This window comes from Anser anser, assembly GCF_964211835.1.
Source record: "Anser anser genome assembly, chromosome: Z".
Lineage (NCBI taxonomy): Eukaryota > Metazoa > Chordata > Aves > Anseriformes > Anatidae > Anser > Anser anser.
In genome coordinates this window covers 66517076-66535039 of record NC_139723.1, presented here as the reverse complement: position 1 = coordinate 66535039, position 17964 = coordinate 66517076, and the positions used below count along the sequence as shown (strand labels likewise).

General features: G+C 40.2%; 1 long non-coding RNA gene across 2 annotated transcripts; it reads left to right on the top strand.

The window, feature by feature from the left end:
- The first annotated feature begins 238 nt into the window (after positions 1-238).
- LOC310889463 lies at positions 239-12137 on the top strand. 2 transcript variants are annotated; one of them, XR_014576575.1, is made up of 6 exons: positions 239-1771; positions 1975-2089; positions 2969-3116; positions 6052-6197; positions 6345-8012; positions 8284-12137. It is a non-coding gene; the product is annotated as an uncharacterized lncRNA (long non-coding RNA). The 2 variants fall into 2 exon arrangements; XR_014576576.1 differs by having other exon boundaries at positions 266-1771; positions 6345-12137.
- Positions 12138-17964: the final 5827 nt, after the last annotated feature.

Below are 17964 nucleotides of genomic sequence, written 5' to 3'. Positions count from 1 at the left end.
TCTGTGCTCATGTTTGGGATTACCCCAACACAGGTGCAGCACCTTGCACTTGGACTTGTTAAACCTCATGAGGTTGATGTGGGCTGACTTCTCCAGCCTGTCCAGGTCCCTTTGGATGGTATCTCTTCCTTAAATACTTGTTCTAAATCCCTTTCTGTTCTCTCTCTGGTGAGTATGAGCAATAAGTGCTCTAGCTTGCCCTTTACAGACTTACAGGTGTTTTTTTGATGTTGAATAATGAACATGTCCTAGGAATAAGTCTGCTTCTGTGTACTTTAGTTGAGCAAATTTCCACTAAATCAGCTCAGCTGACAATTGCAGAAGGATAAGTCTAATTTTGTGACACTCAAATCAAACTTTTTGTTTTAATCACCAGCTCTTATGAATTAATACTTTTAAAAGTATTTCTCTGCTGGAGAGATCATAATTTGTTTATTTTAAAATGTTTGCTTATACCAAAACACAAATTAACCCAGAATTTTTAACACAGCAGCCATTACCCCTACAAGCCCCATCAAAATACCTTAAAAAGAAATGCATAAGTACAACAGTGATGATAATAGTATCAACAGTTCAGTGTCATAATATTTTCTTGTGAGAAGGAATACAAACTCAGTGATAGAGTTGTTTATTCCTTGAAAGTAGGATTGTCCAAAACCTGTCGGCCTGAATGCATCAATGAAAACAAATACTAATGCAGGAATGGTGGTCTCCTTCTCAAGCTATTTTTACAGTGGGGATAACGAGTTTAAGCCAACCAAGCTACCTACACCTGGACCAAGAAAGCAGAAAGTCTTATATTCTGGATTTTGACGTTTTTAAATCCTCCAGATTAGTGATTTCCAGTCTCTCCCAAGCTATGGAACAAGGCCAACACTCAAAACTTCTCAGAGAGCTTGAAGATAGTCACAGGGACCTGTTGAATCTGAAAACAGAACTTTTTAGCGTGATTTCAAATGCCAATTGTAGACCATTTTATATGATCTCCTGCCTGTCACCCCACAGCCATCACTCTGAACTCTTGTAAAAAAAACTCTGTGTTTTGTCAAGCTAGCCACGACACCATCCATCTCCATAAGGGTTCACAAATTAACAAAGCATGACGCTAAGCAATACAAAGGCATTCTCATGGATGTATGAAAGGGTCATATATGCTGGCTGAGGCTGAATTCTTGATAAGCTGAGGTAACATTTTCTGAAAAATGCTCTTACTCTTGTTATCCACACACATCTGGGTCTCTGGGACTCAACTCAGTGAGATGTAACAGAACATTTCATTCATTTAAAAAATGAGTTTAATTAAAAAAAAAAAAAAAGTATGGATCTATAATTGCCCCACTAAGTGCCTCAGAAGAACGATGGGCAAGTTTAAAAGCAACAAAGGGAAACTGAGCTTGCAGGTTTTCCTTGTTAGTCATGCATCTGTTTCAATGAATCCCATGATGATTTCAGGTGTTTGGCTGAGTTGTTTGCCTGGCCATGTGGATGCCTACCACATGTCAAGTGACCTGGTAGTGTTTATTTAAAGAATCCTGTCTGCAGAGACATGGCTGCATCTCCTCATGCCCTGCTGTTACAGACAGCTCTTTATTGCCCGTGACTCACGACATGATGGGCTAATTGCACTAACACAGCCAGTGCATTGTGCAGTCTCATCTCAACACTCCTTTGTTCCATGCTGGCTGACAGGGCTGTTGGCCCATCTCTTGGGTGGTCAGCGTCACAAATACCTTGTTTTTTTGCCACAAACTCTGCAGCTGAATTGCTAAATGTAAGTGCTGAAATCCGGGTTCCCTGCAAGTCAGTGGGGGCTTTGTTACTGACTTCAGTGGGGTCAGGTGTATGTGCACTGCTTGATTTTTGATCCCTATCAGGCAATAGTAGATTTATAAATGCTGCTACTCACCATTTTCTGGAAATACCAGTATTTGTATTTACGACTGTTATCTTAAAACTAATTTTTTTATTTTGGAGTTTTCAGAGCATTTGAGAGCACAGGAATGGATTTCTACCAGCAGCAGAACATCTGGGGGGCTCAGGGAAGGAAATGCAACTGGATAGAAAAGGAACAGACTTAATTTAATAACAGGTAATATGCTTTATCTTTCTCTACCTGGTGGCCTGTAACAGATGCCCTGCAGTCACAGACAGTCCCTGGAGTGAGTTATGTTTTCACTAGAGCTGCAAAAATTGCTTCTCCACTGCTTCTGGGGCCTTCTATTCCAGTGACAGTAGTGATACTCTTCAATATGGGTGGACAAGCAGAGCACTAAAGAGAATTTTTAGGCTTCTGCTGTGGCTTAACCCAGCAGGCAGCTTAGCACCACACAGATGCTCACTCACTCTTCTCCTCCCCCTGGTGGGATGCAGGAAAGAAATGGAAAAAAAAAAAAAAAAAAGACAGAGAGAGAGAGAGAGAGAGAGAGAGAGAGAGCAAAACCTCATGGATTCAATTAAAAGAGTTTAATAGGACAGAAAATTAAGGGATAATAATAATAATAATCATCATCATATACAAAGCAAGTTATGTACAATGCTGACTGATGTCCAACCAGTCCCTGAGCCTTGCTGCCCCCCACTCCAGTTGATTTTTCATCATGACACTACGTGGTATGGGACATCCCTTTGGCCAGCCTGGGCCAGCTGTCCTGGCTGTGTCCCCTCCCAGCTCCTGGTGCACCCCCAGCCTCCTTGCTGGCAGGGCAGCACAGGGAGATGAAACGTCCTGGGCTCTGCACAAGCACTGCTCTGCAAGAGCTAAAACATCAGCATGTTATCACCACTATTCTCATCCTAAATCCAAAGCACAGCACCATATCAGCTACTAGGAAGAAAATTAACTCTATCCCAGACAAAACCAGGACAGTTCCTTTTTAGTAAATTATTATATGTCCATATTAAAAGCGAGATATTACTTTCAAATCAAGCATACGCTTTCCGTATAAAGCTGCTGCCTTCTCATCTCCAGCCCCACACTGAGCAGGAGATGTGCTAGACCACATATGTGTTTGTCCAGCCTCTTCTCAAAGGAGCTCTCCCAGCATCCAGGGACAGCCTGTTTCAATGTTTCACTGCAGAGCCAGATGGCATTTCCTGGTGAATTAAGAAAATTATGGGTAAGTGTAAACCACCTTGGTAATCTCTTATTTTTCTCCTTACATATCTTAGAAAATAAGCAAAGGGAAAATAATTACTCTTGGTCCTTTAAAAAATAATTACTCTTGGTCCTTTATTATCAGTTGAGCAGAGTCTTTTGCAAAGGATTCAGATGACACCCACACATCTTTCTAATGTAGGACAGTCAAAAATATTGCTCAATTTAGCTTCACAACTTTTTTACCTTGTTTTAAATAGGGGTAGCTCTCTGCCAAAGCTTTTGTGAATACTATAAAAAATAGACTTATTAGAGACAGGGAAATAAAATATTTAACATTTTTTTCTCTTTACTAACATATTGCAACAAGAATGAAAAAGTGAGCATTTCACAGAATTAAATTCCCAAAACTCAGACAGAAATAAACCTCCTTGAGAACATCTCGGAAAACTTCAAAAAGATTCCACTTGGAATGTCAAAATCTTTGTCACAACCTACCAGGGAGTCGCAGTGCACATTTTGATTTTGTGCTTCTGAAGAATACCTGTTTAAGTTTTAATCAAGAGACTAAATCCCTCTCAAGAGCATAGGCAATCTGTGAATTAGTGTGACGCAGCACACCAGGAAGGCTGGGGTCTGACGTCAGCAGAGAGGAGTAAAAGGAGACTGATGTCAGCTGCCTCCTCCTTAAGGCTTACTTCTTACAGCTTGGCTTACTCACCTGGCTTTTCTCCACTGATGACTGTTCAGGGAGACTACATGGTATCTCCTGTACAGCTGCTGAACGCCAGTGGTGACGAGTAGTGGTGAGGCATGTCCCTGCTCTCATATCTTTCTTCTCTAGGAAGTAGGTAGGAGTGCTACTGGACAATGCTGTCCTGCTGTTTCGTACAGCTGTTTCAGACCCTTGCAAGGAGGCATGGCCAGAGAGGTAGAGCTTTCCTGCCCAGACCTCCCTAGTCCAAAGACTGATTCAGACAGGGAAGAGATTTAAAATGACTGCAGTGAGTATTGAATCACAGGCAGGTGTAATTAAGCCCTAGAAATTTGTATATTCTTTCTCTACAAAACCGTCAATGAATAATACAATTTCTCTTCTACAGCACTTTTTATATGGAATTTCTTTATGTGTTTTCCCAATATGCAAAATGTCTATTCTATTCTGTAGTTCAAAGCCACCTTCATCCACAATATTTGAATACCTTTCAGAACATGACTGAGTAATATCTGGCATTTGTATTTCCTCCTATTTCAGAAAGAGAATTATGTGAGTAATTAAGTGCTTTTATTGAGGTACTTTTTATTAGTGTTGTATGTACTGTTTAATGTTGTCACTCTTGAGTAGAGGTGAAACTTACTATGTAAGTACACAAGGGAAGGAAGGGTGAAGAAGACAGACCTTACTCTTGCCATGGAATAGGATAAGGATGTGGTGGTTTTACTTGGGTGGGCAGCCGAGTTCCACCATGGCCGCTGTCTCACTCCCCCTCCTCACAGAAGAAGGGGGAGAAAATACGATGCAAAGGGCTCAAGGGTTGAGATAAGGATGGGGAGATCACTCAACAATTATCGTCACGGGCAAAACAGACTCTGAGTAGGGAGATAGTAAGATTTATTGCCTATTACTAGCAAGTTAGAGAAGTGAGAAACAAATGAAAGAAACCAAAAATGCCTTCCCCCCCCCCCATCCACCTTCTTCCACCTCCTCCCCCCAAGCGGACGGCACAGAGGAACAGGGGAATGGGGGCTGTGGTCAGTCTATAGCGCTTCGTCTCCGCCGCTCCTTCTCAGTCACTCCCTGCCCCTGCTCCACGCGGGGTCCCCCCCACGGGATGCCGTCCTTCCCGAACTGAGCCTGCGGGGGCTGCCCAGAGGCAGCAGCTCTTCAAGACCTGCTCCCACACGGCTCCGTACCACGGGGTCCATCCCCCAGGAGCAAACTGCTCCAGCACGGGTCCCCCACGGGCGGCAGCTCCCCCCAGGCCCCCTGCTCCTGCGTGGGCTCCTCTCCACGGGCTGCAGCTCCGGCCCGGGGCCTGCTCCTGCGGGGGCTCTCCATGGGCCGCAGCCTCCTCCAGGCCACATCCACCTGCTCCACCGGGGGCTCCTCCACGGGCTGCAGCGTGGAGATCTGCTCCGTGTGGGACCCGTGGGCTGCAGGGGGACAGCCTGCTGCACCAGGGGCCTCTCCACAGGCCGCAGGGGAACTGCTGCTGCGTGCCTGGAGCACCTCCTGCCCTCCTGCTGCACTGACCTGGGGGGCTGCAGGGCTGCTTCTCACTCCTCTCACTCCCAGCTGCTGTGTAGCAGCGGTTGTTTTTTTTTTTCCCTGTCTTAACTATGCTTTCACAGAGGCGCAAACAACATCACTTACTGACTTGGCTCTGGTCAGTAGCAGGGCAACATCTAACATGGGGAAGCTTCTAGATCCTTCTCACAGAAGCCACCCCTATGGCCCCCTGCTACCAAAACCTTGCCACATAAACCCACTACAAAGGACTGTGATGGTCCTATGTCCTGAGGAATTCATTTCAGTGTTAGATAGGACCAGTATAACTCTCTTCCACAGAGGTCATCTTCAGCTCATTGGTAAGTAAGCACACTAGAAACTGAGTTAGTAACATAACCAGGTATTTAAAAAGCCTACAAAACATACTGGAAATGGTACATTAAAGTCTTTAAGAACTGTGATGGTGACATAGAACATGCCAACATCTCCCAGCCACAATTGCCAGTTCTAGGAAACTCAGAAAGGATGGATTAGGGAGAGACATTTCATCTAGATTTGTTTTAAATCTAGAGAACTTCTGTTCTTTGAAAATGCTTCATTTTATAAGAATCTCTTGAAACATGCATGAATATAAATGCACAGGCGTTTTGCTATTATTGTATTACAAAATGTATGTGACAATGTAAATCCTGTACTTCAAGGCTCAAAATCCTTTCACCACCTGCAGTGTTGTTGAAGCACCTCTCCTCTGAAGATGTCACAGTGGCCTTTACATGATGTGCACTGTGAGGTGGTTACAACAAATGTGAAATAGTGCTGGTCTGGAGATTATGATCTAGCTCGGGCTGAGGGCAAAGGATGGATCATGTAAAGGTAAGCTGGACATCAACCTTTCTTAATGGTTGGCTTATAGAATAACCTAGCAGCCCTACACTATTCCTGTCAATACAAGGAATATAGCAACAAAATGGAAAGGAATTGATCAAATCTTAAATCTTTTTTTTTTTTTTTTCTACACAGGTCTAAACAGCCAAGGGGTGAACTCTTTGTTTAACCCTCTTTCTACTACAAAAGCAATCAAAAAATAAAACAAACAAAACTTTAACATAAGAGTTAAAACAGTCTGTCAGCTACTGTTTTAGAGTCGTTTAACATTTGTGATAAAATTGTTTTTTTTTTTGGCGTTTAACAAAAAAGACATTGCTACCTTCTATCCCCTCTTCAGAAATCAAGTCTTCATTCTATTCTAATCAAGCAGAGCTTTCAGTACCATTCTATTCGTATATGCAGCAAAAAAGACTCTGACTATGCTTGTGGTAATGAACAAGGTTTTCTGCTTCATGGATGTCTCCTTCTAACGGAGGACCTAAGCACTAGGAAACATCTCACCTATTCATGATTTTGGAGTTTTTCAGTATTAATCACTAATCTGTATATATTTTACTTTGAATTTCATTAGGGAAAAATAAAAAAAGACTGCACATCAGAAAAAGAGAATAAAAGACATAAGCAAATAATCAGCTTCATTAAAAATAAAAAGAGAACTGAGGAAAGCTGGAAATAAAACTGTGTGCTGGACCATGTTATTTAAAAAGTCCTTGGAGAGCAAAAACTGTTAATTTGGCAGCAAATCTCAGTGAATCTGAATAGTAAATAAGCTTTAGATAACACTAATTATGAAGATGCTTCAAATGCTACTGCTGCAGCTGCCAAAACACCTTCTATAGCTCTATTCTGTGACAACATTTTTATCAAGCATTTGAGCTGAATAACATCTCTTCAACAGGCTGACTTCAACATTCATATGGCTATATTTAAACAGATTTTGTTAAGCTTCGTTCTCACAGAAAGTCAAGAATACTACCAACTTCTGAGTGGAAAAAATGGAATATATAAAATGAAGATCTTATTATTAAAAGATACTTGGTCAACGAAGATCCACTGAGATATGAGGTTTTCATATTTCATATTTCTTGGCCTGAGGAATATCTGACAGGTTAAAATATTCTAAGCACACATAAAACAGAAAGGTCATTCCAAAAATCTGTCTGGGCAACTGAAGGTCATTCTATACTTCATCCATCCAGAAGTTAAATCACCTCTTTAAACAGGTGGTTAACAGAAAAGCAATGCATGCAAATCTGTACTTACAATTTAATGCCCATTCTCAACACAGTCTACTAACGTTTGTGGTTTTTTTCTAGTGCTCTTTTTCTTACCAGGAACCAGGTAATTCAGAAATCACATGTATTAAGAAACATAGGAGTTCCAAGTTGTTCCTGTCTCAGCAGGATTTCAGCAGCTGAAGAGAGGTCCCACTTCCTCTGTGCATAAGTTTTGAAGGTTTTCATTATTCTTAAATAATAAAATAACAATTCCAAAGTTTAAAGTGACAGAGTAACACTTAAAAAAAAAATTATCAAAAGGTATATATTACTGACACTTATCTGTCACTTTAAGTCTTTTACTAAGCAGTTGCTTGCATCAAAACATATTGGACAAACTCAGAGGGTTCTACTATATTCTACATGGACTCTTGTCATGGTGTAAAATGAACACTGTCACCCCAAAGACCTCTGAACAATGGCAGCATGTCCACAAGAGTCTCTCTTTCTCCAGCCACTTCTCCTTGGATATATCAAAGTCTGTGGACTGACATTGTGTAACCCTTAATTATCTCTAACAAAGGTAAATATTACATTGTTGCATGCCCTGTGATTGTGCTTTGTCTAATATTAGGTCTGTTGTAACACGGGAAAAAAAAAAAAAAGAAATCAAAATGATCAGGTACAGTGACCTTTTTATTAGGATGATACTTGGTTTGGATTTTTTTTTTCATTTGCTATGAAACTGCTTTGTCCACTAAGTTGTAGTCTATGAAAATTTAGGGGAAAAAAAAAGAAAAGGAAAAAAAAAAAAGGATGGAGAAGCTCTCAAAGTGTTTCTTCCTCTTTTACAGGATTCTTGTTCATTTTTCTCTGCATTCCAGGGAGTAACTGGAATGGATCGAGCTCTGCCTAGGGGTGGATGAAGAGTGAGTTGAGAGCTTATCAGTAAGGATTAAAGCCCTGGCTTCCACGGCTGACACTGTTGTGGGTGCTTGCTACGGGCCACCTGATCAGAAAGAGGAAGTAGATGAAGCCTTCCACAGCCAGCCAGAAGCAGCCTCATAGTCACAAGCCCTCGTTCTTATAGGGGACTTCAACCACCCTGTTATGTGCTGGAGAGACCACACAGCTAGGACAAGCTGTCCAGGAGGATCCTGCCGAGCACTGGTGATAGATTTTTGATACAGGTTTTTGAGGAGCCAACAAGGAGAGGTGTGCTGCTGAACCTTGTGTTAATAAACAAAGATGGAGATGTGAAGGCTGGGGACAGCCTTGGCTGCAGTGACCATGAGATAGTGGAGTTCAGGATCTTGCAAGCAGGAAGCAGGGCTTCTTTGCTTCCGTCTTCACTGCTAAGACCAGCCCTCAGGAATCGCAGACCCTAGAGACCACAGAGGAAGTCTGGAGAGACGAGGACTTTCCCTTGGTCGAGGAGGATCAGATCAGAGATCTCTTAGGCAAAATCGACACCCACAAATCCATGGACCCCGATGGAAGGCGTACATGAGTTCTGAGGGAGCTGGTGGATGTTATTGCTAGCCATCTCTCCATCATCTTTGAAAAGTCGTAGAGAACAGGAGAGGTGCCTGTGGAATGGAAAAAGCCAGTGTCACTCCAGTCTTCAAAAAGAAGGACCCAGGCAACTACAGGCCAGTCAGCCTCACCTCCATCCCTGGAAAGGTGGTGGAACCGCTCAACCTGGAGGTTATCTCCAAGCACATGGAGTATAAGAAGGTGATCAGGAGTAGTCAGCATGGATCCACCAAGAGGAAATAAATCCTCCTTAACCAACCTGATAGTCTTCTGTGATGGGCTGACTCTCTGGATAGATGAAAGGAGAGCAGTGGATGTTGCCTACCTTGACTTCAGCCAAGCTTTTGACACTGTCTCCCATAACGTCCTCATAGGCAAGTTCAGGTAATGTGGGATAGATGAATGGACAGTGAGGTGGACTGAGAACTGGTTGGATGGCACAGCTCAGAAGGTTGTACTCAGTGGTGGTGAGTCTAGTTGGAGGCCTGTAGCTAGCTGTGTCCCCCTGGTGTCAGTACTGAGTCCAGTCTTAATTCGACTTATTCATCAGTGACCTGGACGATGGAGCGGAGTGCACCCTCAGCAAGTTTGCTGTTGACACAAAGCATGGAGGAGTGGCTGATACCCCAGAGGGCTGTGCTGCCATTCAGAGGGACCTCAACAGGCTGGAGGGTTGGAAGAGAGGAATGTCATGAAGTTCAGCAAGGGCAAGTGCAGGGTCCTGCACCTAGGGAGGAATAACCCCAAGCACCAGTACAGGCTGGGGGGTGTCCTGCTGGAGAGCAGCTCTGCAGAGAGACCTGGGAGTCCTGGTGGACAGCAGGCTGACCATGAGCCAGCGATGTGCCCTTGTGGCCAAGAAGGCCAAAGGGATCCTGGGCTGCATTTGGAAGAGTGGTGCCAGCAGGTCAAGGGAGGTGATCCTCCCCCTCTACTTGGCCTTGGTGTGGCCACACCTGGATTGCTGTGTCCAGTTCTGGGCTCCCCAGCACAAGAGGGACATGGAGCTACTGGAGTGAATCCAGAGAAGGACCATGAAGACAGTGAGGGGACCAGAGCACCTTTCATATGAGGAGAGGCTGAGAGAACTGGGCCTGTTTAGCTTGAAGAAGAGAAGACAAAGGGGATATCTCATTAATGTGTATAAATATCTGAAGGGAAAGTGTCAAGAGGTTGGGGCCGGAGACTTTTCCTTGGTGCCCAGCAACAGGACGAGAGGCAATGGGGACAAACTGAAGCACAGGAGATTCTGGCTGAATATGAGAAAATATTTATTTACTGTGAGGGTGACAGAGCACTGGCACAGGTTGCCCAGGGAGGCTGTGGAGCCTCCTTCTCTGGAGATATGCAAAACCTACCTGGATGCCATCCTGTGCAATGTGCTCTAGGTGATCCTGCTCGGCAGAGGGTTTGGACTAGATGATCTCCAGAGGTCCCTTCCAACCTCAACCATTCTGTGTGATTCTATGTCTGTGTGAATATACTTAAATAAAACATAATTTATGGAATGTAAATTTGTGGTATATTGTGGAGCTAGTAATTTAACTAAAAGGTTTTATTTAATTATTATAAGGCATTTAACCAGTGACAGCAAGCAGAAAATGGAATTTTCCAAGCTCCACTTTGAAGATTTTTCTCCCGATATTATACAAAACAAATTAGCTTCTTTCTAATAGAAACATAAATAGACTCTCGAATGTAGCAACCTCATTGTGCTGTGCTTTCAGGGAGCTTGTCAGCAGCTGTCTGATCAACTCTGATCTTGCTTCGCACTGTAAACTTCAAAGATGTTTTTTGTGGCTTGCCATAAAAATAAGCATCAGACTCCAGCATTGATTGTTTCTGGTTGATGTCTTCTGGGAACAACAAACTGCAGAAACACTGCCTGTGGAAGCACTTGGTAAGACCCAAGCAGTTTTGTTTCATGCTGTTCCAACAATTCCTCTTTGCCCCTCTTGTTAGTTTTATAATTTAGTATTTTAAATATGTAATTTTCTCTTAAAACATGTATAGTAGCTTGAATGCCAAATTTGAAAAGTTTAACATTAGACATACCAACATCAGTCCACATTTGTTTTTAAATACTATAGACTAGATCTGCAACAGATCCCAACATTGCAATGGCTCTACTTGTTCTGTGTTATATTGTGGACTCATTTACACGGGTGATGTTCATCTGTCACCATTACAGAGTAGGGTTGGGGCTGATGAGAAAAGAATGCTTCCCACAGCAAAACACCAACTTTAGAATTTCTGAAAGCTGCACAGCTTTCTTGAGTTTTTCTTTGGCAAAGAATAATTTTACTCCTATTCTTGATTTAAGCAGCAATCCCAGTCCTCACAGCTGGCATTTGAGTCAACTCCCAGAGACATCAATTAGAAACCTACTTTAGCTAGAGTCATATATTGGTTGAAAGCTCTCTCTGCAAATAATTGACTAGGATGTGACTTACCCTCTCTGCAGGCACCATGAAGACATGAGTGTTCATTATCTATGTATAGAACCCTTAGAACAATACATAACTAAATATCATTAGGTTGTTTAAAAGTAATAGAAAGCTGTCAGCATCACAGAACATCAAAATCTTTTTAAGAACATTAATGGCATGTGTATAATGGTATGTGTGCTCCAAAGATGTCCTCCAAACATATTAAAGGGCAGTAAAAAGGAATTTAAGAAATTATTTTATTTTTTTTTAATGTGTACTTATGTGCAATTCATTTGTTGTTGCAATATGATTGTCCCATGGAATATATAATCAAGTTCTGTGTTAACCAAATGAGATATTACATGTTATGTATTTTTATGCTAATTTGTTGTAAAAGTAATGACTGGTGAGTTGTTACAGTGACAAAATATGAGTACATTTCACACACAGTATGAGTTTGCCAAGGTCACTTGTATTCTTGTAAAGCATTTTGATCCATATGTAAATGGTATTCATTTTAGGTACTAGTGAGCACAAAGATATTTAAAATAGACAGAATTCTTGTGTAATGTGGAAAGTTTAGTCAGTGCTGGTTTCAGTGGATTAAAAATCAATCCATCTTTTTGATACTGTGACCAATTTAAATAAAGTGATCCAGATACTCATTATGCCCCCAAAATGGAGATTGACTGAGCGATCCTATGAGCATTTGTCTCTGTTGGGCCAAGTCCCGGAAAGACTGATATGGCAACAAATGATTTCCAGGCACAAAAAATTAGCCTTGCACATGCATGCCATGTCTCTAGGGATGTAAACAAAACAAAGCCTGTGCAACCCATCATAAGGTAAAATGATAAGGTGAAAAGCAGAGAGAGGAAAGGAATCTTTCCCTATACCCTTCATGGTATTTTCTCATGCGTTTTTTAATGTTTCTGATGTTTGGGGTTCCAAAGTACTGCTGAAACAAGCATAATTACATTGCATGAAGCTACTGCAGTTAGAGTCATTGTTTCTTCTTATTAAAAAGAAAACTTTAATCTCAGAACATGTACAGAATGTTCAAAAAAATCTAGGGCATAAGAATATTCAGGATAAGTTTAAGCTACAAGGCAATGACAGTTTCTTCTTAATCTATGAAAGAGGATTTCTTTTCATGTATCCAAAATGATCTGTGCTGTTCAGCTTTAAAATTCAAAAGCTTTTTCTTCTCAAAAAAGAGTAAAACTCTCAAATTCTTTTCCAAAATATTAACTAGTAAGTGGACTGTCTTAAGGTGGTCTCAGTCATCTCTTGGGAGATACTGTCTTCCTCAGCTACACTGCTTCCAACTATATTTGCCAAGTGAAAAGGGAGCTGGTACCCACTCTCAGCATTTTATCAAAACTTATCACAATGGGGTAAATATCATTTTGGTCAAGACAGTTTATTGCAATTTAAGCATTTAAAAATCTTAAAACGTACAAAAATATCATTTGAACATGCTGAATTTTTATTTTTTTTAAGCTGCTCTTAGAAATACATTCTATAATCTTTTCTTGTACATCTCTTGTATCTCTTGTACATTTATGCCTCTTTCTTTTAAGTCATTCCCATATCGTCTCTTCACTAAACAAAATTATTCTTGCCATAGATTGAACAATGACCCTAATTCAGCCATAGTTAGGCTCTAGGATCTATTTTTATTCCTCTTCTACTCATTGCCATCTTCCAGTCATGTCTGTTAATGACACAGAAATGGTGTGCCACATAGATAAATTGTCCTCAGTGACTGCAATTACAGATTATACTATTCAGGAGTCAAATCTAAAAACTTATTTTCAGTGTAAAAATGATACTTAAGAAATGCTTATTATGAATATAATATTGTTTCTAACTGGGCATGTGGAGAACTGTATCAATTTATTTTTCATCTCTCCTTATGAATGGAAATCACTCAATTATAAATTTGAAACTATTGTTATGGTTTGAAATTGGAGTTAAAAATGCTATTCAGCTTGCCATAATTCCTGTTATTTTTATATTAAGGAATGAGTTTTCCTTTTTTAATTCAGACTTTTTTTTCTTTCTTTTTTTTTTTTTTTGCTTTAATAGTGCTTAGACTTAGCCTCGCAAGCACTATCAAATTCTTTAAAAGACAGAATTAGTACACTTCAAGGATTAAGTTTGAATTTAAATATTATATTTAGCACTTCACATAAAGGCAACCCAGTTCCAAAAATATTATCAGTAAAATTCCACATATGGTCACAAAATATCACTTCTTTTGAAGGATTCCTTGTATCATGAGCATTTTCAGATCTAATTCTACACAACCTGGGAGGAAATCTAGAAACCAATTTCTCCACTTAAAGTATTGAGGAAATTTGAGAAATATGTAATTGTAAAGGAAACCTGCGCTTAAAAACTTCTGAATTGATCTTGCAGACTGGTCATCTCTATCTTACTGTAAACTCCATTTTGAATATGGTTTCTGACTGTCTTTCAGGGACTTAAATCTCAAAGGATAGTGATGTCTGGCTGATCACTGTCAACACTGTGCATCACTAATTTCCTTGGTGTTTAACCAAGAAGACACCATTTTGAAAATGCATCTTTGATGCTGGCCTGGCTGAAGCTAATAAAAACAATTTCCACTTTGAGCAGCTAGGTTTGAGATTGAAAAATTCTCAGACAACAGAAAGTAGAAATCATTACTCATGAGTTTAAAAATAAAGATACCGAAGAACATTACAAAACTGGAATTTTAGGAAAGTATGTGTTAAATTTACAATGGATTTTGAGATGCACTACTTCCAGAGTCTGCTAAGGAGCTTGTCTGGGAAATAGCTGGAACTGCATCATGTAAGATAAGGAAACATGAAATAGTTGTAGAATATGAAGAGGGTAAAATGAATATGCAAAAAATTTCTCCTGCTGGGTCTCACAGAAAAGGATTGAGATGACTTCTTGATGGAGCACCATCAGGACGCTTGGGAATGAGGGAAAGCCTGCCACGCTTCACGCTGCAGATGACTTGTAATCTTAAAGAAGTGGAGTCAAGAGCCACATCTCTGTTTACATTCATCAGTGAGAAGCATATCATTAATCTCTATACTTTCCAGTTTTATTACTGGTATATGACAGATCAGTTGTTCTCCTGTCCAATGCCAATGGTTTTGTAAGGGCTGATAAATGTTTGCCCTGTACTTTGGATATTATAGTCCTTGTGCTAAGCACAACTATCAATATAAAACCTGAGGAGTAACATGTCTTATTTTAAAATTATTTTTTCTCTAAGTACATAACTCCAGGAAATGAGTTTATAGGGAAAATCGTACATCCAATGGCAGTCATAATAAAAAAAAAAAAAAGAGTTGACAGCCCTGAAGTTATTAATTTATTTTTGAGACTGTTTCAACAGAAAAGAGAGGGAAAGATCTGAGGAGAAAGAGCTCCTTTAAAACTGTTTCAGAACATATCCTTGGAAAGGATACAGTGCATTTTAGGAATAAACCAGGACGGCGTAGTGGGAAATATAATATCATTTTGATAAGAACCTTCTTCTTCCATGGAAAAAAAAATCAAGCTTGTGATTTTTTATTCTTCACATGAGAAGAGTTTCTTTTGTTATCTTCCCTGTAGCCTTCTTATGTACTTGGCAATTTCCTCAGTGATTTTTACAAATCTGTTTCTTAGACAGTTGTGCAGGTAAGTTCCTGTTCTCCTCATGTCTCCTGTTGTGTAAGTAACTGAGATATGGGCTAAAGGAGAGTCTTGTAGAGATGGACCAGAAAGCTTCTTTCAATTCATTTTTTTTTCTATTTTTTTTCTTGTTGTTGAAATCTACATTTTCTACAGAAAAGTGCTGTCGTTTGTGTATGCATTCCTGCTGATGCACTCTAGTAGCAGTGACAATAATGAAGGCCACACAGACAAAGCTCAAATGAGGATCAAGCTGAAGGTTTATATCCACAGAGACTGAGAAACAATGTCAGAAAGTGCAATTTGTCTGACAAATATTTTTTTCTGATAAATCTTTGAAATGTTGATAGAATTTCAGCTAAAGGGAAGCTTCCTATCTTAATTAAGTGATATAATACTGGCAATGCTCAGTATGAACTGCTGAGCTTTGAAAGTGGAACCTCTCAATAAGGAAAAAACAGAAAATGTGTAAAAACTCTTAGGTAACGAATCATAGCCTTCAATTAAGAGAGGTGCTATGTTCATCAGCAGGGGTTGTTGAGATTCCTTAGTAAAACACAAGGCTATGATGTGTGAATATTTATCTCAGTAAACAGTGCTGCACTGTGTTATTTATATTACTGGCTGCAACAAGAGCAGGTTATATCGTCACTAGGATGACTGCAGTCTCGAACATACAACTTTGTATGTAACAATTCCACTCACAAGGATATGTATACCAACCGATGGATGGAATTCTATGGACTCTCAATACTAGGTACAAACTTGTGCAGCGTTAAGGAGGATGTGAAATGCTCGTCTTCTGCCAGTACTTGTATTTCCTTCTCATTCATTGTATTTAGGTTGGAGGCCTATTCACACCTCAGTTTTCCTGGGGTACAAGAAACAAACACAGACCTTAGAATCAAAATTGGTTATTGGCTTTGTTTTCCAGTTGTCAGTTTATACCTGAAAGGCAAGTTTATCCCAGCAGAAAGAGGACAGCAGAGATGACACTAGGGTTAGTGGTGTTGTGTTGCTTGGATCTGTGGAGGTCCACTGACTTTCCAAGTGGGGTCCATAACTCTGCATGGTACTGAAGTCCTAACAGCAGTTAAGATCACAAGTTTAAGGGTCATTAGTCTAAGTAAAAATCAGCTTCTAGAGGATGTCTTAGTTTTGTTTATACAGGCCTAGTGGACACTCTGCTTCCCTGATGCACCAATGGTTTCTGTTTAGATAAACTTATCTACCAAGCAGCTTCCTCTATCCAGTGGTGCTGAGCCATCCCTTTGGTACAACTTGCTTCAACCTGCCATTTTTTCACTCATTTTAAATAAGCTTTTCTCATAATGCTGCATTATCTACTATGATCACAGGCTTCCAGCGTGGCAGGTATCTTGCAGTGACACAAGTTTTCTTTACAAACTGGTCTGATACAAGGAGTTTGTGTTCATATCTGCAAAGACAGATCAATAAAATGAATTATAACAAATAAAACAGAATTGTATGAATACACTGGAACTCCACTTTCAAAAAAAAAAAAAAAGCAATACACTGATCACCGTGGATCTGCTAACTGGCATCATCATCCAGGGGTGTTCTGTTTGCCTCTTGTTTTGTGGACACTGGGACATAATGGAAAGACTGCTTAACAAAAATCCCCTCTTTCACAGGGAGTTGAGTGCCCTTAGTTGCCTTTGTTAGATTGCGAAGAACTAGTCACTTCAAAGATATTTTTTCTTTTTTCTTTTTGGTAGGCTTTTTTTTTTTTTTAAAAATAGGTAATCACAGCTGCGAACAAAAGGCTACAGTCCTGCATTCCTGTAACATAACACGTGGAAATTAAACAACATTCTCTAACGTATGTGACAACTTCTTGGGTTGCAACCTCGGGGTGGGGGGGGGGGAGTCCATCTGTCCCCGTTTCCTCTTTTCTCAGTATTAATTTTTGTTCAGCAATTCTTTCTTCTCTGTGGATAAACAATGTGCAAAAACACTTCACCTCTTTCAGTAATTATTCTTTATTTGGGAGTTAATTTAAAGAATTTGTAAATTATGAATGGAGGAAAGTTGCAGCATAGAATTTTTTCATCATAACTGAGATGTTATTTTGCTATTTGTTTTTTATCAATAGCTATTGTCCTGTGACTAACAGAAAGGAGCTTGATGGGAAAGTTTCTCAGTTGGGTGTACAAGTACTGCACATCCTGGAATTGCTTGCTTTTGTCGGGTTTTGTCTGCTGTTTCTTGTTTTCTTAGCTGAGATTATAACCTCAGAATTAGAAATGAAATACGATAGTAACTGTAACAACGTCAGTAATTACTAACTAACTTCATTTTAATGCCCCTGAAGGGCACTTCAGTGGTTTTGTACATAATTATTTTGAAAAAAAAAAGCCTCCACCTCTTCTGCTAACATATTGAAAGGCAGGGATTCTTTCTTCAGATGTCTTAGTACAGGCACGCCCAAGTTATCAGGTAAATCATACGGGTGTTGGTTGAATACACAATATGAAATGTATTGCTAAGATAAGAACAGCCATGAAGTTCAAATGTAATCTGTTAACCTAGGTGGGGGAAAGGCTTTAGACTGGAGGAAAAGGATTTGACATAAATGTAATTGAAATGTAAGGCCGCAAGGATGTGAAAGAGGTCATCTAGTCCACCCGCGTGCTCATAGGCAGGGTATATACCATCTCTAAGAGGTATTTAATCTGTTCTTGAATCACCTTCACCAGAGAATTATGACAAACTCCTGTATAATCTGATCCAGTGCTTAACTATGCTTTAAATATGCTTACATACTAAGGTGTTGTTGTTGTTGTTTTTGTTTTGTTTTGTTTTGTTTTGTTTCCTAAACCATATCCTAATCCTAGAAGTCATTTCCAGGCACATGAAGGGAAACAA